Source organism: Sus scrofa, chromosome 4, assembly GCF_054392235.1.
Source record: "Sus scrofa isolate SSC_HxYL_T2T_F1_AM1 chromosome 4, Sscrofa_HxYL_maternal_Yorkshire_Landrace_v2.0, whole genome shotgun sequence".
Classification (NCBI taxonomy): Eukaryota; Metazoa; Chordata; class Mammalia; order Artiodactyla; family Suidae; genus Sus; species Sus scrofa.
This window is the reverse complement of record NC_139386.1, coordinates 108,254,465-108,281,477: the sequence shown is the minus strand read 5'-3', so window position 1 is coordinate 108,281,477 and position 27,013 is coordinate 108,254,465. Positions and strand designations below refer to the sequence as shown.

The 27,013-nt window shown below is 50.3% G+C and overlaps 1 protein-coding gene and 1 long non-coding RNA gene across 5 annotated transcripts in view; one reads left to right on the top strand and one right to left on the bottom strand.

The window, feature by feature from the left end:
• GDAP2 (ganglioside induced differentiation associated protein 2) overlaps positions 1-27,013 on the bottom strand; it is a 234,809-nt gene that overhangs the window by 6,913 nt on the left and 200,883 nt on the right. The window contains exon 20 of the transcript XR_014844355.1: positions 1,677-1,950. The gene's annotated coding sequence lies outside the window, so the exon portion shown is untranslated. The remainder of the gene's footprint in view (positions 1-1,676; positions 1,951-27,013) is intronic.
• On the top strand, positions 838-15,919 carry LOC110260336 (uncharacterized). Of its 4 annotated transcripts, none has more exons than XR_002343462.2 (4): positions 838-1,164; positions 4,175-4,299; positions 9,438-9,639; positions 10,577-12,407. It is a non-coding gene; the product is annotated as an uncharacterized LOC110260336 (long non-coding RNA). The 4 variants fall into 4 exon arrangements; XR_002343463.2 differs by lacking the exon at positions 10,577-12,407 and adding an exon at positions 14,731-15,919 and having other exon boundaries at positions 899-1,164; XR_014844361.1 differs by lacking the exon at positions 838-1,164 and adding an exon at positions 1,875-2,651.

Sequence of the window (27,013 nt, the reverse complement as noted above, 5' to 3'; positions counted from 1 at the left end):
TGTCTGTGGATCTTCTTCCACCATCCAAATGGTGCAGTGTCCGTACTGGGAGAAAGGCAGTGGGGTGTAGCTGATGTTTTGTTCAAGTTGGTGCATGGACACACATGTGGACAAAGCCATGCAAAATTTCCAGTTGTTTCTTCAGTTTTACTGATGGCTTGAGTCTCTCCCATCATTCCAAAACATCTAGATCACAAACTGTGGTAGAGGTGACATTATTTTTCATTTTAAAGCAAATGCTTAAAGCTTGACATTTGTAATCATTATTTAAAATACAAAGTGGGAGTTCCCATCATGGCTCAGTGGTTATAGAACCCGACTAGTATCCATGAGGACTCGGGTTCAATCCCTGGCCTCACTCAGTGGGTTAAGGATTTGGAGTTGCCTTGAGCTGTGGTGTAGGTCTCAGACACAGCTTGGATCCCGCGTTGCTGTGGCTGTGGTGTAGGCCGGCAGCTGTAGCTCCAATTCAACCCCTAGCTTGGGAACCTCCATGTGCTGTGGTTGCGGCCCTTAAAAAAAAAAAAAAAGTGATTTATTGTCTTTTAAAACAATTTTTTAAAAATCTTACCTAGTAATTCCTTCTTCCCTGGGTCCCAAACACTCAATTTAGCCTTTTAAGGGACATATAAGACATACTAAAGGTAGGAGGAAGTTAAATGGATATTTGATTCAGATACTAATTTAATGTTTATTTTTTTCACATTCTTCCCAGACGTTGTGTAGTCTTACCTGTGCCTGTGCTGTTGATTCAGCTCTGAGCATGGGAGCTGCGGGCTGGATATTTGTCACTTTCTGTGAATAGCCTCTTTCCCCAGCAGGACTGTCACAGCTGCATCACAGAAGCCATGTGCCCTAGGCAGGGGCTCACTACATGTTTGGCAAGGATGACAATGATAATACAAAGTGCTTGGGGCAGTGCTGACAGCCCAGCATAAATGAAGCTAATGCCGCGCCCACCTCCTCCTTGCACCCGCGCTCCGGGCTCCCTGCTGGTCAGGCGAGATCCCCTGGAGCGATGCCCTTGGTGAGTGTCCTCCCCGGCTGCTGGCTGCGCACATCGCCCCTGAGCCCTGAAACCTACACCCCAGGAACTGAAGAGACTGCCGAGGGTCGTCGTGTTCCCAGCACACAACAGTCTCTGGGGGAGCGGAGCTTTACCAGGTAGAAGAATGGCTGGAAGTCAGTCCCTGGAGCAGCTTGAGTTTCCAAACAATCTCACATCCAGCTGCTTTCAGGAAGGTCACTGAAACCTGGCCATTTCTAGGGCGTGGGCGGGAAAGGGTTGGCACCCGGGCTGGGGTAGGGGGGGCGGGGGGGGCGGTGCCTGCAGCCTAGATGACAGGGACCTCAGAGGAGGGGCTCAGGCTCCTGATGTGAGGAGGCGGAAGCTCGCCTTGAAGGAGCTGAACCCTGACGTGGGGGGTGGGGAGGCCCTGGATTGGAACCCCAGTGTTTCCTGTGGTTCTGTGGGCATGATGGGTGTCCTGGTTCCCCGAGCTTGAACACAGCGTCTCAGCACCAGGCGACAGGTGGCCTGAGTCAGTGAGGCAGGCAGGAAGGGGCCCCTCCTCTCCCCCCGGGTGTTTGTTTTTCCCCCAGTTGCAGGGTTCTAGGGTTCAGGAGCTTTTGTTCATGCCTGATGTACCAAACTTAGTCCAAAAGCCCACACTCACTATTGGAACGGCCTATAGGTTCCATCTGGGGTGCCAGTTCTGGTCCTGCCTGGTGGCTGCCAGGGCGGCTTTGCTGAGATGGTCCTTGGGCCACCTCTCGTCCTGCTGTGATCAGTCACGGGTGACGGCCTTGGGTGTGCCACAGTTTCACAATCTCTACAACTCAGTTGTGTTCTTCTGCTCCCTGGACCCGCGCGTGCAGTCAGAACAAATTGAGTCTACCTAGAACTTTCTCCTCTTGAGTGGCTGGTAAACCCACACTTCTTGGATGGCTCTGCAGGTGAAAAGGGACAGCTGGCTGTTGACTTAGCCCAGGAAATTTTGTTGTTTGGGCAGAGCAGGAAGGAGGGGGAGTAAGTACCTTCATACATTCAGGAGCTGATGACTGAGCTTCCACTGTGGTTGCTTGCGCCCTGGAGCCGGAGGCAGAATTGAGACCCCCTTCTCTGCTGAGGTGGAGGGTCGCCAGGACGCCTCCCTGCTCTGAGGAGCCAGAGAAGTTCTGCGACAGGTTGGGAGCCTGCTTCCAGGGGCGGGGAAGGGCAGGGGCGAAGCATTGCATGAGGACGTCTGCCGCCAGAGGCCGTCTTGCCAAACCCCCTGCAGACATCTTTACCCCAGGCTGCCAGTCCTGACAGGCGGCCCTTCTTCCCACCAGTGATTCCCTCTGGGAATGGTGGCGGCATCCATCGGGCCAATAAGCGCCTCTCTTCGTGCCTGTGTATACTGGTGGAGGACTTGAAGTGCTTTCTAAAAATAAGCTGGTTGCTAAGTTCTCCTAGTTCCAGAAGGAGCAGATAAAGAATGCAGGTCCTCTGGCTTGAAATCTACCAGCCCGTCTCTTCTCCCCTCAGTCCGGCCCTCCCTGAGTCCACTGGGCTGGCCTGGTTTTCCTGGTCCCACACATGCATGCAAACCCTAGATAAGAATTTCCAGAGAACCCAACCAGCAAGAGCGAACAGACTGCTCACTCGGGTACGTCATGATGTATGTTTCTTTGCAATTGATTCCTAAGAACTCGGAATTTGCCACTTTATGCACTTTTAAGTGATTAAATAAATGGTTTGAAACCCCAGAAGTTAAAATGGCAAGTCACATAGATCTTTGAAGACTATCTTTAAAAAAAAAAAAAAAAAAAGCAGGAGCTTTTGGGGGTTTGGTTTGGTTTTCTGGGCTTTGAAAAAATGAAATAAATGAATGGTTTATCTGTGGAAATAGGCTTCCTGATATCTTCAGACACACGCACACCCGTGTGTGTGTAAGACACCATGGCCACACTTGCTGAGGCTCATGTCCATGCCAGAGTGGACACACGCTCACACACTCTCTCACACACACACACCCCTCTACCCTCAACTTCTCTCCTGGTTTCGGATCATCTGCCACGGCTGGTTTGTAAAGATTTGAATACCCCACAGCACACGGGTAGGAAACACACAGGGGTTAGCTGCGACTTCTCCTTAACATACTTTGGTTTCTCCAGACCTCCGCCCATTACATCGAGTATATGTCATGAGTGCACTCAGTTACAAATTCACAGAGACCCCAAACTTCCCCCACTGCCCCCTCTTTGTACTTCTGGAGGCAGCGTGACGTGGCAGAGGGAGCGCCACCAAGGGAGCTGGCAGGCTGTGGGATGAGCTGCGGGACCCAGGGCAAAGACCCGACCTCTGGAGCCTGGGTTTCCTGATTCACACAAACAGTGGGTATGAGGATGTCTGCTTCGCAATGGTTGTGTTTAGGATTAAATTAGATGATGCGCATAAAATCAATGTCACCGACCTGGCCAGGAGGGTGCTCAGTAAGGGTAGCCTCTTTCCCTCTGTAACCGATAGGAGAATTCTATCTATTATAGAGTAGGAAGGAGCCTTAGAGGTCATGGCCAACCCCCACTATGGTCCTCTCGGCGCCTGACCCTGAGCACCAGCGCCAAGCCTCAGCCAGCAGCAAACGCACAAGGAAGAACTGTAAGACCCAGTTGGACTGAACCCCCTGTGGTGCAGCTCGGGCTTGTCAAGCTCTAGGGAGGAGGAGGGAACAGGAGGGAGCTCGTTTTATTGTTAGACACTGGAAAGCACTTCCTGGGAGACAAGGGCAGCCCAGGGATGGGTTGGGTGAGGGGTGGCTGTCTTGGGAGGGAAAATACCCACATGCACAACCATGTGCTTGTGCCCAGGATCCGGAAAGGGCCATGACCCACCCACTGCCATCCTTCACTTGCTGCCGGTGTTGCTGACAACCTCACTTGCCAGTGCCAAGTGAGGTCCTGGGATGTATTCTCCTTTCCCTCTGGGTGCCATCTACGGGGCACTATCGTGGATCAAAGCCACAGGCCCCACCTCTTCATGTTGCTTCTGGGCAGCAGCTCAACAGATTCAAATGTGAACTTGAAGCCTGCACATTTCTAGAAATCTAACATCGGAAGACTCAAATCTCCATGATTTATGCAAGTGGACGTTGTGTCTGGTTTATGATGCCTTTTCGTCACTCTCTGACAGCTGACTCATGCCACGTGGGAGAAGAAAGAAGAAGTGACACGTTGGCTGTTATCTCAGAAACTACGGCGGAGACTCCCCCGTGGGAAGGCACATGCGTCATCGCCAAGAGCCTGTTTGAGCACCAGGTAGTCACAGGGAGGCCATGTGACATGGGAAAGTTATGGGGCTTGGGTTCTACTCCAGGCTCACCTTTGCAATGGCTGTGGGATCTTAGGGAAATCACTTATGTCTCTGAGTCTTCCCTCATTCCTCACGTGAGGGCGTGGATGGGATGCTGTCGTTAGGCTGACATTATGCAACCACAGCGCAGACACAAAACTCCCAGATCTGCAGGACCTTTGCCTTCATCTCTATCACCTTTCTGCAGAGTCACTAGGACACGCTGCTAACAGCACTCACTGTCCCCAGCTAGGCCAGGCCTTTCTCAATGGTCTTTAGGTCACAGGCTACCTGAGTGGTCCTTCTGAAATACACAACCAATGCCTTTTCCTCCTATTTAAAAATTTCCAGGCATTCCCATCGTGGCTCGGTGGGTTAAGAACCCAATATAGTGTCCCTGAGGATATGAGTTCGACCCCAGGCCTTGCTCAGTGGATTAAGGATCCAAGCGTGACCCCAAGCTGTGGCAGAGGTAGCAGAGGTGGCTTGGATTTGGTGTTGCTATGACTGGGGCCAGCAGCTGCAGCTCCAATTTGATCCCTAGCCCGGGAACTTTCATATGCCCCACGTGTGACCCTAAAAAGAAAAAGAAGAGAAAAAAAAATTCCACTGGCAGCCATTAACTGTTTTTCCTCTTGTCTACTTGTGGCATTTTTCTGCTTCTTAATCCGTCTAGTGATTCTCTATAGTGCACTAGACTTTGTGAATGATACCGTGTAGGGAGCCTGGATTTTCTTGTCTTCTTTAAAAGGCACTGAGTTTTGTTCTCCCAACAAAAGGAAGCAGGGAGCCCCCCTGCCTGTGTTTGTGTGTGGCAGGCAGGGTGCCAGAAGGCTGCAGCCTTGCCCTGTCTCTTGGGGTCTGGCCTCCTGGGCATTTGCTTTCTGCATCTTTCATGGATTCATTCAGTTTGTTGTGGAGACTCTAAGAAGCAAAAATGCTCCATAGTTTACTCACTTTCCAGAGAATCTTTCTGGTAGAAAAGCTCTAAACAAAATAAAAACCATAACGGCAAATGCTGTGCTTGGTGAAATTGTTTTTTCACCCCCAAATTAACAAAAATGTTAAAATCCTAGATCATAGTGGTTTATATAAAATTTGACCCAGGGAAGTCAAAGTTGGTAAGAAAGAAAGGCATGCATGCTCATAAGGGCAAAAGTTAGTACAGTTTGAACAAAGCAGAGAGATGAATAGATGAAACCTTTTTTGTTTAACTGCAAAAGGAATAAAAAAGAAGCTATAGCAAAAATAATTCGGATAACATAAAAGGAAAAATAGGAAACTATCTGACCACATTGTATAGAAAAATTGACAAAGAAAATAAATTGGCTCAACAGAGTTCATGCTGGAAAATATTAACAAAATTTATTAATGTTTGCGTAATTCTGATTAGAAATAGTTCTGGAGTTCCCATTGTGGCTTAGCAAGTTAGGAACTCAACCTAAATCAGTGAGGATGTGGGTTCGATCCCTGTCCTTGCTCAGGTGGTTAAGGATCCAGTGTTGCAGAGTCCCCCTCGTGGCTCAGTGGAAACAAATCCAACCAGGAACCATGAGGTTGCAGGTTTGATCCCTGGCCTTGCTCAGTGGGTTGAGGATCCTATATTGCCGTGAGCTGTGGTATAGATCAAAGATATGGCTCAGATCTGGCGTTGCTGTGGCTGTGGGGTAGGCCAGCAGCTATAGCTCCAATTTGACCCCTAGCCTGGGAACCTCCATGTGCTGTGAGTGCAGCCCTAAAAAGCATAAAAAAAATAAAATAAAATAAAATAAATAAGAAAGAAAGAAAATAAAAAAAAGATCCAGTGTTGCTTCAGGTTGCAGTGTAGGTCACAGCTGCACCTCTGATTCAACCCCTAGCCTGGGAACTTCCATATGTTGCAGGTGCAGCCATAAAAATGAAAAAAAAAAAAAAAAAAGGAATCATTCTAATTGAAATATCTCAGGATGAAAAGGAGAGTTCAAAATGCCTGTGCATCCTTGGGCCTTTCTACTTCCCTAAGTCCTTGTCCAAGGGGTCTTTTTATCTGGAAAATATACTTCTGAGCTGCCTGTAACTACTTCCTCCCCACTCGATGGCCCAGCCCAAGAGTCACCATGAAGCCCTCCCTGCAACCTGAGGCACAGCCGGCCCTTCCTCTCTGTACCCACTATCCTCCGTCCACCCCGCCTGGAGCTTTGCTGGTGGGTTGTAAACACACACCTGTCTGGAGACTGTGAGCCCTTTGATGGTAAGTGCTCATCCACGTGCCTTGAATTTGGTTCTGGATCCCCAGGATCCAGGAGAGTTTTGGATTCAACACATTTGTTGAATGTTGAGTATGTTTGTATGAAGCCCTGGTCTGGGCACTTGAAGGGGAGAGAGAGGACACAGGTGACCAGACCCAGCCCCTGCCTCAGGGAGCATGCTGTCTAGAGGCAGGTGGCTGGGGTAAGTAAAAGAGCCACAGGGGGCCATGCCAGCCACCAGCCATGTGCCTGAGAAAGAGGCACGCAGGCCCAGAAGAAATGGCCCTGGAAGAATCTAGGATTTTTTTCTTAAAAATATTTCCCTTACATTATAATGAACATGGAAAAATTCAGGAAAAAAAAGGAGGGAAATCCCCTCTATTTCAATCACATAATAGAGCCCCTTTTTTCAAGATTTTAATTTTTTTATTTTTCAGGGTTTTAATTTTTTTCTATGTCAGGTTTGGGACTTTAAAAAAAAAAACAAACTTATTTTGAAATGATTATAAATTCATGGGAGGTTGAAAAAAATAGAGCAGAAAGGTCCCATGTACCCTTCAGCTAGTTTCCCCCAATAATAATGTCTCACGTAAATATAATATAATATCAAACCCCAGATGCTTGCATGGGTCCAATCCACAGACCTTACTCAGATTTCATCAGTTTCACATGGTATGGTTAACAGAGGTTTTGTATGTGTGGTCTGAATTTTCTTTTTTCTTTTTTTTTTTTAATGTTTATAATGATTTTTATGTTTCCCGTTACAGCTGGTTTACAGTGTTCTGTCAATATTCTCCTGTACAGCAAGGTGACCCAGCCACACATCCCTGTACACACTCGTTTTTTCTCATATTCTCACGCTCCATCATAAGTGACGAGATAGAGTTTCCAGTGCCCTACAGCAGGATCTCTAAATTTTATTTGTTCAGTTAACCTGATCTCACATGGCTCTATAAAAAATATTATCGCCTAGTCTTCATAACCATCATGGGTGACGTCTGGATAGCGCACATCCATCCACCATGTGCAGCCCTTTGCCAAACGCTTCCTCCTCCTTTGAGGTTTCCTTTGCCTCCAGCTTCACTGTTATGAACAGCATCGTTCTATTCTTTCTATTCTTGTTATATTACGTACGCACGTTCTTCTTTTATATTCTTTCCTTCTGGATACATTTCCCAAAGAATGGAGGGAGGGTGGTAAGTGCTTCGGGGGCTACATAATGCCTTGGTCTTAGGACAGGCAAGCTCTAAACGTATTTTGGCATGGAGTCTGATCAAATAAGAGATGGAGCAGCTGAAGACACAGGAGGAAGGGTCTGATGACCACACAGGGTACAGGAGAATTGGGAGCGGGGGGGCGGGGGCGGGGGGGGGTAGGTTACGGTCAGAAACGGCCTCCATTCTTTACCTCCGTCCATGGCCCATCTGACACGTAACTCTGGAGCCCCCCTCCTTTTTTAATGGCCAAACCCGAAGCGTGTGGAACTTCCCGGGCCAGGGATGGGATCTGAGCTGCAGCTCTTACAACACCAGATCCCTTAACCCACTGTGCCAGGCCAGGGATTGAACCCGTGCCTCTGCAGCCACCTACGCCACTGCAATTGGATTCTTAACCCACTGCACCACAGCAGGAATTCCCTGGAGTGCCTCCTCTTAAATCACAATATCCCCCTGCTCTACGGGCAAACTTTGGAAGGTAGCATGAGGCAGAAATGCCAAGTGCCAGCTCTGAGCCCAGGCTCCAAGGGGCCTTGAGTATATCCCTGAGGTGTCCTGGTTGGTTGCTACCCCGCAATTTCGTAACAAGAGCTAACTGATAAAGGGGGCCCAGGATAGAGGTAGAAGGAAAGAGGGGTGAGAGGGCTCGGGCCCAGGCAAGCCCAGGTACCCCAGAAAGAGCTGCCCGAATTGGGTGCTTCGCAAAGCCCACTTCTCTTCTGCTTCAGGCACTGGGACGGTGGCACAGGATGGTGACGCATACCAAAGGAACCTCTTGGTTTTATACAACGAAATCCAATCTTAAAGGTTCCCGTTCAGGTTTCCTGAGATGGAATTCCCACTTAGCTGTCAGGGCTAAGGCACAAGAAAAGAGAAGCTAGACTTTTGTTTGAGGAAGCACGAGACAGGCCACTCTGACAACCTGAGGCGCCATGGACAGTCGCACAGGCTGTGCCCTGTGTGGGGGTCTGCCTATGGCATCGTGAGGTGCACCTGGGCACAGGGAAGCCTTATGTGACAGGAGAAAAGACCCCCATCCCCGCCCCTTTCTTTCCAACTCAAGAATAAATGTACATGGTCAAAGTGTGGGCTTAGAGCTTGGGTACCAGAAAGAGTTTCTGAGTTTCACATAGAATTAGATATGGAATGACCTCAGGATCAAAAATCCAAGTGGTGGAGTTCCCTGGTGGCACAGCAGGCTAAGGATCCAGCGTTGTCACTGCTGTGGCTAGGGTCGCCTCTGGGGCATGGGTTCGGTCCCTGGCTCCAGAACTTCTGCATGCTTCAGGCTTGCCTCCAACCCCCTAAAAAAACCAAAACCCAAAACAAGTGGTTTCTTTACGGAGGCCCTTGATATGCATTAAAAACTAATTTTTTGGAGTTCCTGTCGTGGCGCAGTGGTGAACAAACCCAACTAGTATCCATGAGGAGGCGAGGTTCCATCCCCAGCCTCGTTCAGTGGGTGGTGTTGCCGTGAGTTGTGGTGTAGGTCACAGACACGGCTCGGATCCAGCATTGCTGTGGCTGTGGTATAGGCCAGTGGCTGTAGCTCCCAATTTGACCCCTAGCCTGGGAAACTCCATATGCTGTGGATGTGGCTCTAAAGAGACCAAACCAACAAACAAACAAAAAAAAACTCATTTTTTTTTTCACCCACAGAGAAAGTTGGCCTAATTCTGGTTAGCTCGGTGACATCAAGACCTGCATGTTCCCTAGGAAGCACGACGGGAGAAAGTAAAAGAAAGGAACTTCTTACAGAATGGCCTTCCTCTCTGTAAAGAGGACTCATTCTTCCACTCGATACTCTGGGGGCGAAGATTCCTGTGATTAAAAACTCTGAGGTCAAAGCCACAGAAGCCAGGTAAGGAGAGAGTCCCTGACCAAAGGGGAGTGAGCAAGATCTGAGGGCTTATGCCGACCATGCTTCCATTGCTTTCGTGTCACGAATGAGGAAAAGGAGGCCCAGAGAGGTAAAGGGACTGGCCCAAGGTCACACAGCACAGCCGGAATGAAGTCCTGGGATTTTTCACTTTTCTTTTGCTGTGCTACTTGTGCCCGTCACACCTCAGAAGCAGATGGATGCTTGTTACACGATATTGAGCAGGGGGGATGGGCTTTAAGGTGTGTCCAGCTGCTCTGGGGAAGCTGCCGGTGTGAGCAGCCTTCTGCAGTGCGGCCTGTAGGTGCAGTGCAGCTTGCCCTGCTCCGGCCGTCTCATCCCGCAAGGCCTCCGAAGCTTGCTCTGGGTGTGTCTTGGGCCTCCCTGACTGGGGACCATCAGAGGCTGGTCACATCCCCAGCCGCATCCTCCCGGGCTGTGGTCAGAATCCAGGAGAAGTGGAGCTGCCGTTGAAATCTGACAGCAGTCGCACGGCTGGACCTATTTTTGGATCAGGACCGACAAGGTTTAAACTTGAGCATGCCATCCATCAGGGAAGCTGCCTGTCTGTCAGTGCCCGAGAGCAGACTGGGCAGGGGGTGCGCTGGGTCGGGGTGTTGGGGGGGAGAGGACAGTGGCCCCCAGATGTGCTCAGTGAGTCTGCCCTGCTCAGCTCTATGCAGCTGTGCACCTTGGGGCGGCTCCCTCCCCTCTCTGGGCCCTGGATTCCCCAGTGACGTAAGGGAGTCCACTGTATGGTCACCGAGGCCCCTTCCAGCTTGGCCAGACTTCCAGCCTTGAGACATATCGAGATTCGAAGCAGCCAGGCCGAGAAGAGCGCCCCAGACACTTCCTCTTCCTTGGCCCTGCACCTGCAACCACTTCCTCTCCTGGAATTTTCTGTTTTCTTCTCCGTCAGGACACCCGGCTTGTGTGGCTCTGCTTCCCTGCCTTCCTCAGGAGCCCACTGATGCACAGGGTGCCCGGCTGCCGCTCGGTCCTGGGCCACCGTCTCTGGAGGGCACAGAACAGTGGGGTGAAGGGGAACCTCTCTGTCAAAGCCCTGGGCAACTGCCAGGCTGAAGGAAGGGCAGCGGCTGGCCCGTCCCTGTCCCCAGGGTCACAGTGTCGTGACGCTCTCCTTCACAGCTGTCCTCCTCCTCCACCATCCCTGGGGGCAGAAGGAAGCCCTGGATGCCATGGAGCAGAAGGGGAGGTGGCACAGCAGGGCCAGTCTCAGGAAGGGGAAGGGTGGCTCTTGGACGACAAGTCTGGAGACCAGAGCAGGACGCCCCCAGGACAGAAAGGACGGGCGCACTGCCTGGATCCCTGCCCCCTAGGAGAGTGGACACAAACCCGAGTGTGGGCACCTAGAGTGACTGCCCTAAATAAGGAATTGTTGTGACCCTCCCATGTTTTACCTTAAAAAGCCAGCGCCCAGCTCGTGACAGATGCTCCGTACATGTTTACTGAAGTCATCGGAATTCTGCATGCGACTTGCATCTTTTGTACAATCCCCCATTTGGGAGCCAAACTTCTGCTCTCCGGCGATCCAGGACCTCTGGCAGCCCTGCTCTCAGCTCGTGCCTGGGCAGGAACTCGGCCCGGCTGAAAGCCTCTGGGCAAACTATCAGTGTAAGCTATCGCCTTGGCTTGTTGACCAGGTTCCAAAGGGCCTGCAGCAAGTCCCTTCTCCGTCCCTGGCTTCAGTTCCCAGTTCCCTGTGTGAGACGGTGCAGAGGTGGGGGGTGGGGGACGTGAGGTCCCAGCCAGCTCTGGGAGCTCAGCTGCCTGACTCAATTATACCTGGTGCGCCTGGAGGGACGTGGTGAAGTGAGCCCTGGGGAAATGCTTGGGGAACATGCAAAGCTCATTAGGGGCAGAGCTCCGTGTGCCAAAGGAGCAGGAATGAAAGAAGGTTCAGTACTTTGGGCCACTTCTGACCATCTTTGGGTGTCTGGCTATGACCAGAGGCTTGGAAAATGGGATCTTTGCATTGCAATTCACGTGTTATCTGTATTTTATAAAACGAAAGCCAAAGTCGGCATCGTGCTATTTGGAGGCATCCTTTCATTTGTTTGCTCCTTCGTTAGAAAAACACTCATGGAGAACTGACTACAGTGGCCAGGTCGGGGAGCTGATCAGGAGACAGTGAAGGAAGCGGGAAATCATCACAAGTGAAAGGGGCGCAACGACGGCATGAGGAAAGGGTCTGGCCAGTTGCCACGGGACGCACTACCTGTCCCTCTGATACACACGCTGTCATAAGCGCGTCACCACCTCTCCCTGGAGACTGTGCAGGACTGCACAGGAGGATACAGGCTCAGCCAGGAGAAGTGACCTGCGCAAGATCACGCAACCCCTATCTTCTGACCCCAAATGCAGGACTGCCTCCGTTACCCCACAGCCACAGATAGAACATCATGAGTCAAAGCCGTATAGGCTTCCTTCAATGAATCACTTTTGCTTTGCTAAGCCGCTTGTGTTCCCACTTAAAATAATAATCATAAAAGCCCTGGCTTGCCTACTTTTGGTATAAAGCTGAGTGGTCTAAGGGGCTTTAAAAAATGAAAATGTTTATGGATAAACTGCAAGGTCCTACCGTATAATATTGTATTCTTGCAATAGCTGATAATGGAAACGAACCTGAAAAAGAACAGATCTATGTCTGCAGAACTGAATCATTTTGCTGTATACCTGAAACACTGTAAATCAACTGCATGTCAATAGAACATTTTTAAAAAAGAAAATGAGAATATTTGAAGATTTTCACCCTCGGCCCTTCATTGGGAGGGACCATCATTTCCATTGCTTGCCAGACCCTTTACTCCTTCAGAATTCTTTTTTTTTTTTTTTTTTTGTCTTTTCTAGGGCCACTCCCTCAGCTTATGGAGATTCCCAGTTTAGGGGTCTAATCAGAGCTGTAGCCATTGGCCTACCCTAGAGCCACAGCAACTCGGGATCCAAGCTGCGTCCTCAACCTGTACCACAGCTCACGGCAACGCCGGATCCTTAACCCACTGAGCAAAGCCAGGGATTGAACCCGCAACCTCATGGTTCCTAGTCGGATTTGTTAACCACTGCGCCACGACGGGAACTCCTCCTTCAGGATTCTTGAGAGAGGCTGAGCACACTCACGTGGGACCCTGGCTTTGCTGCATGGCTCTGGCCCAGTCATTCAATTTCCCTGAGCTCCATGAGTTTGTCTGTCTTACAAATACATCAGCGGCACATCTCACAAAAGGACTCCGGAGTCACGAAGCAGTCTGTAAACTCCTTCCTTGAGGGAAGGAGGGTGCCCATCGGGCCTGTCTGAGGCATGTGGGCAAGGTGGCGCGAATATCGGAAAGAGCTTGGACTTTGGAGTTAGACGGTCCCATTTCAAATGGCGCTGAATGGGCCTCTTATGAGTCTAGTAGCCTTGAGCCTGGAGACTCAGCGGCACAAGCAGGACAGCCATGCGGCTTGCCTGGCTCACCTCCCCGCAAGGTTGTTGTGGGGGGGCGGGGACAGAGAGGCCAGGACACTGTCTAAGCAGGTGGTCTGGGACCAATGGACGTGGGTGGGCACCATGACCAATGCTGGTTTCTCCTTCAGCAGCTGCAGTTCTTCCAGGGGACAGAGGTCTTGTGAGCGTCTGGCCTTAAGATCCTATCCAGACAAGGAAGGGAAGGAAGCTGGCAAGCTCTTCATGGACCCTGCCCCCTGGCTAGGCTTCTGCCTCTTGAACACCTTCCGCACGGGCTGGACCCCTTCCTGCTGGAGTAGCGCGCACTGCTCTGTCTAGTCTGAGGGGCGGGCCTCCAGCATCACCCTCTCTAGGAAATGCAAGGGCTGTGGCCTGGCGCTGGCACCCACACCAGGCCCCCTCTTTTCCATGTCACGAAGCTCTCCCGGCCAGGTCTGGTTCCCTGGTTCCCTTGGTCTCTTCTATCACGAAGGCTCAGTCCAGCAGGAATCACCAGGACACTGCCTGGTGACTGACCCACTCGGAAGTCCTGTGGTGGGAAGGCCATCTGGGGCTGCCCTTTGAGCTGAGTTGCCCAGGGGTCGTCTGTTGTGCCCGTGGGGCTCCCCAGCCCACGAGGACCCATTCGCCTACTGGAAATTTGCCGGCTATGTCCAGGTGGCTGGCGAGGGTGTGGCACCTTCACAAATAAGGAAAACCAGGATAAGAGGCAATGTTTGCCCCTGTGAAACAAGTTTGTGATAGTTTTGTGATAATCCTGATTAGGCTGCTCCCAAACCATTGTTTCATCCATAACAGCGCTCCTCCATTTTTTTCTAGAAATCAAAGGCCACGACTGTTCACCTTTGCTTTGAAGTAGTGCGTCTGTTTGCTCATTTGATTCAGACAGATTGAGAACCATATAACTCTGTTTTTCATGTGAAATTTTCCTCCTTTAAGCCACAGGTCCATAGGAAACAAATGTCTCTGGGACTAAAAAGTATATATACAGTGGATATTGACTAAATAGAAAACATGTGTTCAAGTTAGAAAGCAAGCTATCTTAGCTGTGTTAGTAACCATTGACTCTAAGTCACCTGTCAACATGACCTGAGGTGGTAAATGCTGGATCAATAGTAATCGTTTCTGGAAATTCCAACATCAAGACTTTCAGGAGAAGGGCGTTTTCCATATGGCATGCCTTTCTTAAAAATATTTACCCTATGAAAATTGCATAAACATAATTCATGTTTTTCTTGCATATACTTCAAAAATGATTTTGGAAGGAAATCCATAAGCCTCTCACAGAGCATCACACGGAATACAGAGGAAAGCTGCCTAAGAGAATACAAAGACAGATCCTGTGGTTCCCAGGTACCAAGGCATACACCCGGCCCAGCGCAGGTCGGCTGAAGAAAATCAGGAACATCCAGCCCCCAGCCAGCTCCTGCAGACTTGAGCTCTGAGCTTCTATGATCCCCTTGAAGATGCCCTCTTCTCGCGAGAGGCATAAAAAAGGCCCATAAGCACCCTGTTTGGACAGCTTTCCACACCTAGGGCTTCTCCCTACAATTTCAAAGGCGCAGCTCAACTTTTTCTCCTTCCCCACGTTTTCTTCCAAGCAGGGCCTCAAAAGCCAGAGCCTCCCTTCCATCAGCCCAGTTGAGAGCTGGCCCAGACCCACGAGGCCATCAGTCCGTCTTGTACCCCAGCACCACGGACGGCCCCTGATCGACTAGTTCAGTGATGGAGAACCCCCCGCTGTGGACAGCTGTCTGTTTGACTTTCCATCACTCACGAGTTGGTCCTTCTGGTGAGCTGAAATTGGCTGTCCTGAAATTTTACCATTGGTTTCGGTTCCTTCCTGGGAAACCAAGAAGCATTGGTCTTCTTCTTCTTCTTTTTTTTTTTTCCTTTTCGGCCACCCCTCAGTATGGAGTTCCCAGGCCAGGGATCAGACCTGAGCCTCAGTAGCCGTAGCCACACCTGATCCTTTAACCCACCATGCCGGGCTGCAGATCACCCTGTGTTGAAATGATCTGAAAGCTCATTGCTGGCCGGGCCTGGGTGCAACTCATCTCTGTCTCCCTGGAGCCCAACTGATAAATGATCTGGTCAGGTGATGGTCACACTGTGCCAGACTGGGCTGTGAGGAGCCAGGAAGGGGGAGGTGTCCTGGGACTGTGGGTGCGACTCCAGGGCCCCCCACCCTTCCACTTTAAGAAGAGCACCATTGCTTGTTCTTGCTCAAGTATTGGATTTCCAAGTGAGATTTCACTTTAATACGAGGTCTCTCAGAGTTCTTGCTGTGGTGCAGTGGGTTAAGAATCCCCTTGCAGCACCTCAAGTTGCTGTGGAGGTTCGGTTTCGATTCCCAGACTGGGAATGAAAGGATCCAGCGTTGATGCCCCTGTGGCTCGGATTCAATCCCTGGCCCAGGAACTTCCATATGCTGTGGGTGCGGCCATAAAGAAAAATTAGGAGTTCCCATTGTGGCTCAGTTGTTAACGAATCTGACTAGGAACCATGAGGTTGTGGGTTCGATCCCTGGCCTTGCTCAGTGGGTTAAGGATCCAGCGTTGCCATGAGCTGTGGTGTGGGTTGCACACATGGTTGGATCCTGCATTGTGGAGGCTCTGGTGTAGGCTGGCGGCTACAGCTCCAATTAGACCCCTAGCCTGGGAACCTCCATATGCCACGGGAGTGGCCCTAGAAAAGGCAAAAATACAAAAAAAAAAAATAAAAAATAAAAAATAAATAAATTAAATTAAAAAAAATTTAAATAAAAAGAGTTTTCTCAGCTTTAAAACAAAAGATTTCCGAATCTCCAATCGCGTCTGGTTCCTCAAGTTATATATTTTTCACATAGTCAGGGCAACGTAAAGGAGCTAAAGTTTAATCTCTGAGCACCAGCCTTCTTTCCCCTCTTTCCCTAGTCCCCTACTTGTGCTTAATCCTCTCTGCCCCGGCCCTTCCCTCTCAGGAAAGGATCAAATACCTGCTATCGAGTGAAAATATTTGTCCTCTGTTCAAGGAACTTCGTCCGTGACAAGCAAGAGAAGGGCGTTTCTAAGGAACGGGAAATCCGTTTGACCAAAGTTCCCCCATTTTATTCTCTTACATCAAAACCAAATCGGCAAACGTTTGTGCGTGAAGGCTCCAGGTGACTCCAAGATGCGTCCTGGTATCTTTCTGACCGTGAGATAAGAAGTTGGGACGTTAATGCCTGAACATCTGGGATTGTGAGTACACCAAAGGCAGGGCCAGCTGCAAGCGTCCCTGTGAAAGTGAAAACAGCACTTTCGGAAAAAACAAGAGCTCTGGGTCCAAACGTCTGGATGTTGGTCCCTGGTGTCCACTTTATGACTGTGTTTTCAGGTACATGATTAACCTCTGTGTCTTGCATTCTTTCTCCCAGAGCTCTTTATTCTGATTATTAAATAATATAGGTGAACATCCTTTCCAAGCTCTAAAGCCCTCCTCGAAAATGCTGACTCTTACTGATGTTGATGATCAACCGGAAGCTTGAAGAAAGGGAGACCATCCCTGTCTTACCAGTAGCAGAGGGAAACTTGTCCCGGAGAGACGAGGCCCTGGGGGCTCCAGAAACTTCCTTTGCTAGATGGTGTTGGCTCTATCTCCACGCTTGAAAAGAGGGAGCTTCTTCTATCTCTATCCCAGGTCTGCAGAATTGCCGGTGTGCTGATGAGACAGGACAGTCTAAGCCAGTGTGGGCCAGCTTGGCCTCTTTCCATGAAGGGCTTGTCATGCTCTGGTGCTTAATTGCACCTGCTAATGGACTCCCTGGAGAGTGACCAACAGCTTCACTGGAGGAGGGAGCAAGGGGCCGGCAGCAGGCAGGCAGGCAGGTCAGGTCTGCCCGTTGGCAGGACTGTGCAGTCCCAGGCCATTTCCCACTGGAACACCCTCTCATCCCCCGGAAGCCCCTGACTCTCCAGCTTGCAGGAGCAGTGAAGGGGGATGCTGGGCAGCAGGAAGCTCACTTAGCAGCCTGAATTTAGAAGTAGAAGCCAACGGGCCAAGGCAGCCACAGCCCTGAGAAGGAAGTGGCAGCTGCGAAGCGGCCAAACCCAGAGTGGTACCCAGTCCTTCTGGTTCTAAGTCCCCAAGTCTTCCCACGGCATCAGGGGCCTCTACCTCTTCTCGAGAGGACACATCTTAGAGCTTCACGTGGCACCTTCCCTCTTCCCCAACTCTGAGCGCTGTGGATGTCTCACCCAGGCTGAAGCATGATCACATCACAATGTAAGGCGCAAGAACACAAACCCTAAAACTAAAGTAAACGGACAGGTTGCATATCATCAGCAGAATACGGTAACTAAAGTTCCGCGTGTCTAGTGGAATGGAAGAGGAGGTTTTGCAGAAAGTCGATTGCTCTGGTGGGATGACAGCCATGGTTCAGGTTTTTTGGCACCTGTTGCCTTAAACTGCACACCAGCTGCTCTGTTGGAATAACTGCAAACCCTTGGTGTGATGGTATCACATGGCCTTCACCCAGAATGAACACCTTGTTTCCATACTGCCTCTGCCTCCCTTCTTTGCTAGTTCGTTTATGCCAATTCAAGTGCAGCCGGGCATTCCTAAGTGTCAAGGGAAGCCTCTAAGGGCAGGCCCCAGTTATACGTGTCATCAGGAGATTCGGAATAAGCTTATACTTTAAACAAAAACAATCTGGGGAAAAGCTCTCCATGCAAAGCTTGTGGATCCCCTAGAATAGTCCACTGGTGGCCCTTTGGTCTGGGGCTTTGAGGAAGGAAAAACAAGCCCCCGGTGAGAGGGGCAGATGGGGACTTTGCTCCACACTGCCCCCTCGTGGTGGGCTCCTTCTCTACGCCTTGCCTAGCATCTTCACCTGCCCAGTCTATTTCTAGAGAGGAGGGTCCCTACCTGAAATGGAAAAGGACAGAAAGGACAATGGCAGGGGATGCTAGCATGTTGGCTGAATTGAGGGTCCTAGGCCACAGAATAGGCATGAGGACTGGGATAACCTAGGTCATGGTTAAGTCTGAGCTCTTTCTCGCCCAGGACCCCTCCTTCCTTGCTTCCCACAGCCACTGCTAAGGGTAGCATGGTGCTGGTTGAAAAGTGGCACCATGTCTGTTCTTGAGGAAGAGTCTGAGACCCTGGGAGGGGGATGTGGTACCCCCTGGAGAAGGAGATGGGATGGAAGGGAAGTGACTCCAGAGGCAGAAACAGCAAGTGGTGCCAGCCTAGCAGCGGGGAGGGTGGCCTCCTGGCTTGCTCTGGCTCCTCTTGGGCCCCACTAGCCTACACCTCCCAGCTCTCTGGAGCAGGGTTTGGACCACGAGGCCATCTGGAGCGCTCCGGGCTCTCCAGCCCTGTGTCTGTCCATGTTAAAGCGTTGGCACCTGTCCGCTTCACTATCCTGTCTCCTCTCGAGAGGTCAGGGTGCTCCCCATTTGTGCAGCCCCAGCGAAAATGCCCTGGAATCACACAGACCAACACTCAGATCCCAGTTCTGTCATTTACCGATCGAGCCAAACTTCTCAAGGCCCATGAGCCTCAGTTCTCTCACCTGTCAAATGGGAATGATGGTGCCATTCGCTCAGTCCTGTATGAGAACTTAACAGGATAATGTCTCTTGGACTCACAGCTCCGTGCCTGGCACATGTGATGCTTGGTGACTTAAGGCCCCTATACCCTCCCAGCTGTGAGATGAATACTTTTGAAGCCCTCATGGATGTTTAGAAGCTCTGACTCCAGCGCTAAGCCCTTGTAGCCTTGGCCACACTGGTGGCTCCATGACCTGACCACTGTGGTCATCCACTGGCTGTACCATTGGGGTCACTGAAGATGCTGTCACTCATCCCCAAACAAGGACAAGCCTGGGTTTTGTACCATGATTTTCATTGTTCTCCCCAAAGGACGTTCCCACGCCATGAGTTTCTTGTGCAAGCATCCTTTTTGGCCCCTCCTGGGTATGTGTTGTGCTCTGGCCTGGAGTTGTGGTGAAGCCAAAAGCTATTCTGAGATTTTCTGTAGTCTCAACAGCTATTTCAGGCTTCAGCTTGGATATGGGGAGAGAACCCAGCACTCTCTTTCTGTGTCTTGGCCACAAATTCCAAGACTGGTCCTTTTGTGTTCCCGACACCCTCAGACCTGGACGTGGTGACTGGAACCGGCTTGGATGGAGCAAGGTTGTGTGTGCATGTGCCACCCAGCCTGCAGCCGGAGGGAGAGGGTTCTGGAAGGGTTAGATCTGGGGGTTGAGACTGAGTGGAGGAGAGGCAGCCAGGGTGACATTCCTGCCCAAGAACTGCAGGCTTCTGGAGGGGAGGGAGCCCGCTGTGAGGGGCAGCGGCATCCAGTCCTGTTCCTCTGACTTCTCAGTTTGTCTGCCTCCTCCTGGGTGAGCATTGGTCTATCTGTGTCATCAATATTACTGTGTGTCTGCTATAGGCCAGGCCAGACTCCTGAGGTGCAGTCATGGATGAAACAGACAAGATCTTTGCTTTCGTGGAGCTCCCGTGTAACAGGAACTATAATAACTCATTTGCGTTGGCCTTTATGGTTTGCAAAGCACTTTTCTATACCTTCATAGAAAATTCTATTGAGGAGTTCCCTGGTGGCCTAGCAGTTAAGGACCTGATGCTGCTGCCACCATGGCTCGGGTCAGTTGATCCCTGGACGGGGAACTTTCGCATGCTGTGGGTACAGCAGAAAAAAAAAAAAAAAAAAAAAAGGAAAATTCTATTGCATGCTCTGTGCTAACACAATATGTGTAGTTCTAACTTGCCTGTTCTCAATCCTAGTGTTCCTCTGAGTCAGACACATCTCCGTTTTACTGATGAGGAAACAGAGACGCAGGAAGAGTCAGCAGATTGTGTGAGGTCTGCAGGACCAGTGAGCAGCAGAGCAGGAATCTGAACCTGGGTGTGCCTGTCTTTAGGGCTTGCCAAGATCATAGCCAGGATGCACAGAGAGGCTGGTGATGGCCTCGCCTTACAGGAGAGGCTCGGTGAGACGCAGAATGCCAGGGGCAAGTTCTGCTCCATGGAATGATGGGACATCAAGGGCGGAGGGACGCTGAGTTGGCCCAGCACAGGACTCCTTTCATCTCAGCTCAAGTAGAGGGAGAAGTGGATTCTGCTGAGCACCTCTGGGTTCTAGGGCACCCTCTGTGCTGCAGGGCTGGACCCTGGGATGGTTCCATAGTCCTTCCTGGCTGTGAGGGACCCTCTGTTGTTTATTTTCCCTCCAATAAACAACATATCCCAGCCGGGGTGTGTGGTGGCCCCCTCTGCACTCCTTTTTTTTTTTTTTTTTTTTTTTTTTTTTACGGCTGTACCCCTGGCATACGGAAGTTCCCAGGCTAGGGATCAAATCAGAGCTGTAGCCACCGGCCTACACCACAGCCACAGCCACACAGGATCCGAGCCACGTCTGCGACCTACACCACAGCTCACGGCAAGGCCAGATCCTTAACTCACTGAGCAAGGCCAGGGATTGAACCCACATCCTCATGGATGCTAGTCGGGTTTGTGAACCACTGAGCCACAACGGGAGCCCCGCCCTCACCCCTGCCCTGCATTCTTACAACTCTTGGCCCACACGCCTGATGCATCTTCTCTCACCATTGGGGATTATAGCTGTCTCCTGCCTGCCAGTGCCCCTCCAGAGCACACTGTGGGCACCACCAGCTGCTCAAGCCGTGGTTACTGAGGGAGTGTTAAGGGAACCGAGAACTCTGAGCTGCTGCGTGCTGCATGGAGAGACTGGATGGGTTCTTCTTTGATCACAGCCGCCTCATGGAAGAGAAAAAGTCCTTTCGATCTTTCCTACAGTCTGGGTCATGACATTAACGTGGCCGATGGTGTTCAATAAACATTGTGGCTTCCGAGTATTAGCGCGTGAAGGCATTTCTGAAGGCTTTGGCTGGTGTTCTAATCCCTGGGGCCACCTGGACTGGACACCCTACAGTGAGATGATTGGGGTCAGCAGCAAGCTGGTATCAAAATCAAAGACAGCCGACCACGAAGAAACGGACCATCTGGGGGGGTCTAGGAGGACACGAGGGAGGTGCCTTAACACTGCAGCAATGCCAAGACTATACACATGTCCATGGCTCTGTGGTTTGGTCCCTCCTCTGTGTGGCGGCAGCTGTCCCAGGCGACCAGCTTGTGACAGTCGACAGCCTGCCTGTCATTTGGGTGGTGCCTGAGCTTAGCACTCCTGGAAGGGTCCCCCCGGCCACGGGATTTCTGTTCAGGCAGCCATCTCTGAGCCTCCCTGGCATGGACCCTCTTGCCAAAGGGCAAACAGCCAAGAAAAAGACACCTGTGGATTCCTTAACCCCCGCAGTCTGGCTGGGCAATCTTTCTCTCAATCTCTATTCCTCCTAACCCCATAAAAGCCTATTTTTGTCTGCAATTTCTACTTTAGGTTGAGCCTCTTCCAACTGGTGGCCTAGAGGCTAAATAAGGCAACAGACGCTCTTGCTTGGGTCCAGAAGAGGATTAAAATAAAACGGACTGCTTTCGGGCACAGGAAGCCTTTTCCAGTTGTCACGGTTCCCACCAGGCCTGGTCATGTTGTATGAAGTGTGTTCGAAGCAGGAAAGTGGTTGGGAACACGGTTACACGGCTGGGTCTGAGTTCTGATCCACCCCTAACTAGCTGTGTGCCTTAACCGCTCTGTATTCCAGCCTCTTCCTCGGCAACATGGGCAGCGTAATAATAATAACCACCACCACCAAGTGGTGCCCATCTCATAAGTTTGTGGAGGGATTACATGCGTTAATACATCCTGGTGTTTAGCACAGCGCCTGGCCTTGGGGACACAATGACTATTTATTGGACACCTAACACAGGCCAGGTTGTTTGTTTGTTTGTTTGCTTTTTAGGGCCGCACCCGTGGCATATGGAGATTCCCAGGCTAGGGGTCCAATTGGAGCTACAGCTGCTGGCCTACACCACAGCCACAGCAACACAGGATCCAAGCCGCATCTGCAACCTACACTACAGCTCACGGTAATGCAGATCTTTAACCCACTGATCAAGGCCAGGGATTGAACTGGCAACCTCATGGTTCCTGGTCAGATTCATTTCTGCTGCGCCACAATAGGAACTGCAAGGGCCAGTTTTTTTGTGTGTCTTTTTTTTTTTTTTTTTTTTTTTAGGGTTTGGGGATACTTTAGGGGACAAAACAGACTAACCTCTGCCCTTCTGGCACCTAGAGTAGGGGCATGGCAGGACAGACAAGAAACAACATGGTCGACCATATAGTAAACATAACGTCGGGGGCATTCTATTTGCAGACACAGAGTAGGAGGAACAAGGCTCTGGCTGGCTCTCGTATAAAATGAGGATAATAGTACCTGCCTCTTGGGGCGTTGTCAGGATCCATGAGACATCTCACAGGAAGGGTATTATAGGACGATGAGTAAGACAATGCAGGTATTAAAATGGCAGCTCCCTTCCTTCTCTGGACCCCAGGAGGTAGCTCCCTGGAGAGGGATCGTCTCCTCCCACGAACACTGTAGAAAAAGATAGGGCAGGGCAAGTGGGTGGCGAATGCTGGGGACTTAGAAAGGATCGGCAGGGAAGCCTCACTGAAAAGACAGCCTCCAGGGAAGGCACAAGGAAAGTGAAGACACAGCCACGTGGCGCTCTGCAGGGAAGAGTGTGCAAGCAGATGGAAGAGCAGGCACAGAGGCTTGGAGAGCAGCCATCCACATTTGCTAAAATGTCAGCTATTGTTCTTACTGCCTGCCTGCTCCCCTGCTCCATTCAAGTCTGTGACACTGCTATCAGCTTTTGTTGATAGAGGCTGTAGAAACTGACCTAGGGACTCTGGTATTGACTGGGAAAAGGCATGGGGGTGGGGGGTGGAGAGAGGTATGGACAGTGCAGAGGACGAGCAGAGTCGTGTCCCTCTCCTCTTTGTGAGGGCAGAGACCATGGCCCCAGGTCTGGGTCTGATCGCTGCCTTCCATTGCATGTGTAAAGGCCTGGGTCCTGGGCTGCAGGAGCGGGAACAGAATAAGGGATGATGATGGAGCTGGCAGGGTCAGAGGGAGCGAAAGCTAGGAGCAAGTTTTGCTGGAGGGCCCCAGGTTTCTAGTTGTGCTGACGACTCTGGGCCAATGGCTGGTAGCTTTAAAAGGAGTTTTGTTTCCGGCTCATTAGAAACAGTCTGTTGGCGTAACTGCAAGGCTAGCTCCTAATTTGATGCACATCTAAGCAGATTGGAGACATTTTTGCCAGAGTTGCTATTTTCACAGGCCACAATTTCTGTGCCCACCAGGAAACCAGGTTTGGTATGAAAATAGTGTCTTCCCCTGGCATCTTGTCCTCAGGAACCAGCAGTAGCTGGCTTTCTACGGTGCTGCCTCTTATGTGGAAAACAAGGCCGAAAAAAGAGGGGTGAGATGGGGAGAGAATGACATGTGCTATTTGCAGACACAGAGTAGGAGGAACAAGGCTCTGGTCGGCTCTCGTATAAAATGAGGGGCGTTGTCAGGATCCATGAGACATCTTACAGGAAGGGTATTATAGGATGATGAGTAAGACAATGCAGGTATTAAATGCAGCTCCCTTCCTTCTCTGGACCCCAGGAGGTAGCTCCCTGGAGAGGGATCATCTCCCTCCATTAGATCAGGACACAGAAGAGGGGTTCCTCTCTGGGAGAGGCAAGCGAGAAGAAATCCAGCAGGAAACAGACAGGCAGGACCCGCCAGCTGAATCCCCAGTGCTGGAGCTGCAGCTGGCTACAGCCATCCCCCCACCTCATACTGCTGCCTGCCTCCCCTTCCCCAAGTGGGGGCAGCCTCCTCTTTTTTTGTCTTTCTTTTTGGGATTGCACGTGAGGCATATGGAAGTTCCGATGATAGGGGTGGAACTAGAGCTGCAGCTGCCAGCCTACGCCATAGTTACAGCAACACCAGATCCAAGCCTCATCTGTGACCTACACCACAGCTCACGGCAACGCCAGATCCCTAACCCACTGAGTGAGGCCAGGGACCGAACCCGCATCCTCGTAGATACTAGTCAGATTTGTTCCCACTGAGCCACAACGGGAACTTCTGGGCAGCACCTTGAAACGAGCTACAGCGCCGTCTCAAAAGGTCAAGGATGCAGCTGCCAGGTGTGTAAATCACAAGTTCCGGCTGGCAGGTGGGTTGAGGTGAAGGCCACTCGTGCTTTCTAACCTCTCCGTTCTGCTCTTGTTTTTGAAAAAGAACCCAACCCGTACAAGGGTCACACATCTTCTGTAATCCTGATTGCAAATATCAGAGCCTCACCTCAGTGAGCAAGAAGAGGAATCCATTCTTTCCAGAGTTCTCAGAAGCGCAGAACCAGCAAACCATGGGGGGCGGGGGGGGGGCGCAGATGTGCTAGACAAGCTCCTCAAATGCCACCCACCTGCCTCTATTATTCCTTGGCCTGTTTAGCGCTGCCTTTCTCACTGCGGCTGCAGTCTGGCTTTCCAGAAACATGACCAGCAATAGCTTCTCCCATAGGAGGGAGTCGACCTAACTTTCTCAATTCCCAGTTAAAAATTCCCAGGGAAGGAGTTCCTTGTTTCAGCTGGAGTCAGGCCCAGCCCCGAGGTGGCTGGCTGTGGCCAGAGGGGTGGGCCCATGCGAGAATCTGGATGCCCTTGGCGTTCCCTGGTGGCTTAGAGGTTAAGGATCTGGCATTGTTACTGAATGGCTCGGGTCACGGCTGTGGCGTGGGTTTTCAGTCCCCGGCCTGGGAATTGCTGCATGCCACAGGGGCAACCCATTAAAAAAAAAAAAAAAAATCAGAACATTTTAGCCTTGCTTGGGGGCTGCAAGCACGCTGGGCAGACAGCTCTGTGGATGTCTACACCTCATATCTAATGTGTAATCCTGGACTTCAGGAGTTTACAACTGTCGGTGGCCACTCCAGGGCTGATGTCACCGTGACCTTTGTAGTAAGGTGCTATTCCTGTGCTTCTGGAGTGAGAAGGGAGGCGAGGCCTCTCCCAGGACGCAGGCACCCCCACCTCGTACTAGTCCCCCGACCCCTGGCCTTCCCCCCTTTTCTAGGCATCCGCTGCCCTGTGTCGTGGTTCACAGGTTAAGCCTGCAGGGGGCGCAGGGAGCAGGGGTGGGTTACATTTAAGAGGTGTTGGCTGACAGTTTCCCATCTTAGCTTTCCTCTCTACCCTAAGGCTCTCCCTTGTTAAAACAGTTCTCCAGGCAATAGACAGATCGTAGCTCTAAGGGTGCAGGAGAGGTTACTGGGATGATTTTGGGGTCTCTCACACGCTCCAAGGAGGCTGTGGGAAGGGCAGAAGCAGGGCAGCTTGCAGGCTTCCGCAGCGGGAGTATTATGCACCTCGACTGTGGCTCTACCCATAACCCCACCCACCATCACCAGCTTGGTTTAAGGCCCCTTGTCCCTTAGGCCCACGCTTCTCAGTCCCAGGAGGGCTGATTGGTCACGTCCCTTGGGTCAACCAGCCAGGGATGGACGTGGCATATTAGGCGCTTGGAGCAGGTCATTTTTTTTAACATTCCCCCCAACAAACATTTTTAATAATAATCATGAAATATGGCTAATAATAAATAATGCTAGAAAAGAAACACAGGGACTATATTGGAGATATAGTCGTACCAATAAAACGTAAATAAACAAGTAAGATACAAAATAAAATAACTAGAGCACAATAATGAAGGAAAAATGCAATGAAATAATACGCTTTGTTATATTATGTATTTTTTGGCCAAAAGGGAAATAAATACTTACATATTGGTCTATCGCAGTAATGGACTGATAACATTTCACTTTTTGTTTTTAAGTTACCACATTTGCAATCGGATAAATAATTGTGTCAAATAAATCTTTGCAAATAAATCTTTGCATATTCGTGTTCGACAGGCATTATGATAAGATGTCCAGCTCTCTTTGCTCACAGTTGATCAACAATACTTTTTGTTGATTTTACTTTTAAAATATCTTTCTCATATGAAGGAACATAATAAATAGGTAAAGTTTTCAACCTCAAAATAAATTTAAGGGATTCACCAAAATCCCATTTCACAATAAAGTCTAGAACTTGAGATACCGTTCATGTCTCTGTGTGGCAGCTATTCTAGTAGACGTCAAAGGTGGACATGGTTGAACAATTTCTAGTAAAATAAAAAATTCATCAAACATTTAAATTATGTTCACTTAAAATTTCTGAAATTTTTGTCCTCCCCAAGTCAGAGTTAATGTCTGAATGGGTGATTGCAAACAGGAACATTTTTTGACCCCTTGCCTTATATCAAGGGTCTGGTTTTGGGGGATAATGATCAAGGCACTTAACCGTGACCCTCTGAATTTCCGTCAGTGTAAGACCAGCGACCTCTGTCACTTCTCCCAACATTCGCACACGGCAGAATTAAAGTAAGGCAAAGTCTTTATTTTTTTGTATTTCCCGTGCTATTATTGCTTATTTTGAATCTGCAGTTTGGAGGTGGGTGTTTGTGGTACTACAGAGGTCAAACACATGAAATGAGTGTGAGTGATTTCAAGCTGTTAGGGATTTTTGAAATAAACTTGTGTGGCTGTACCTGTGTCCTGCAGTGTGATGGTATAACTGGGAGACTCTGAACTACCATGGAGAATGCAAGTTATAAAGGATAAGCAATAAAACTGTGCTAATTTGAAGCTTACATGTGTTATTAAAACTCACCAGTAAGGCAGAAATTGTTTTTTTTTTTAATAGGGCTGCACCCTTGGCCTACGGAGGTTCCCAGGCTAGGGATTCAATCAGAGCTGTAGCTGCCAGCCTAGGCCACAGCCACAGCAACACAGGATCTGAGCCTCATCTGCGACCTACAACACAGTTCACAATAACACCAGATCCTTAACCCGCCGAGCAAGGCCAGGGATTGAACCTGAGTCCTCGTGG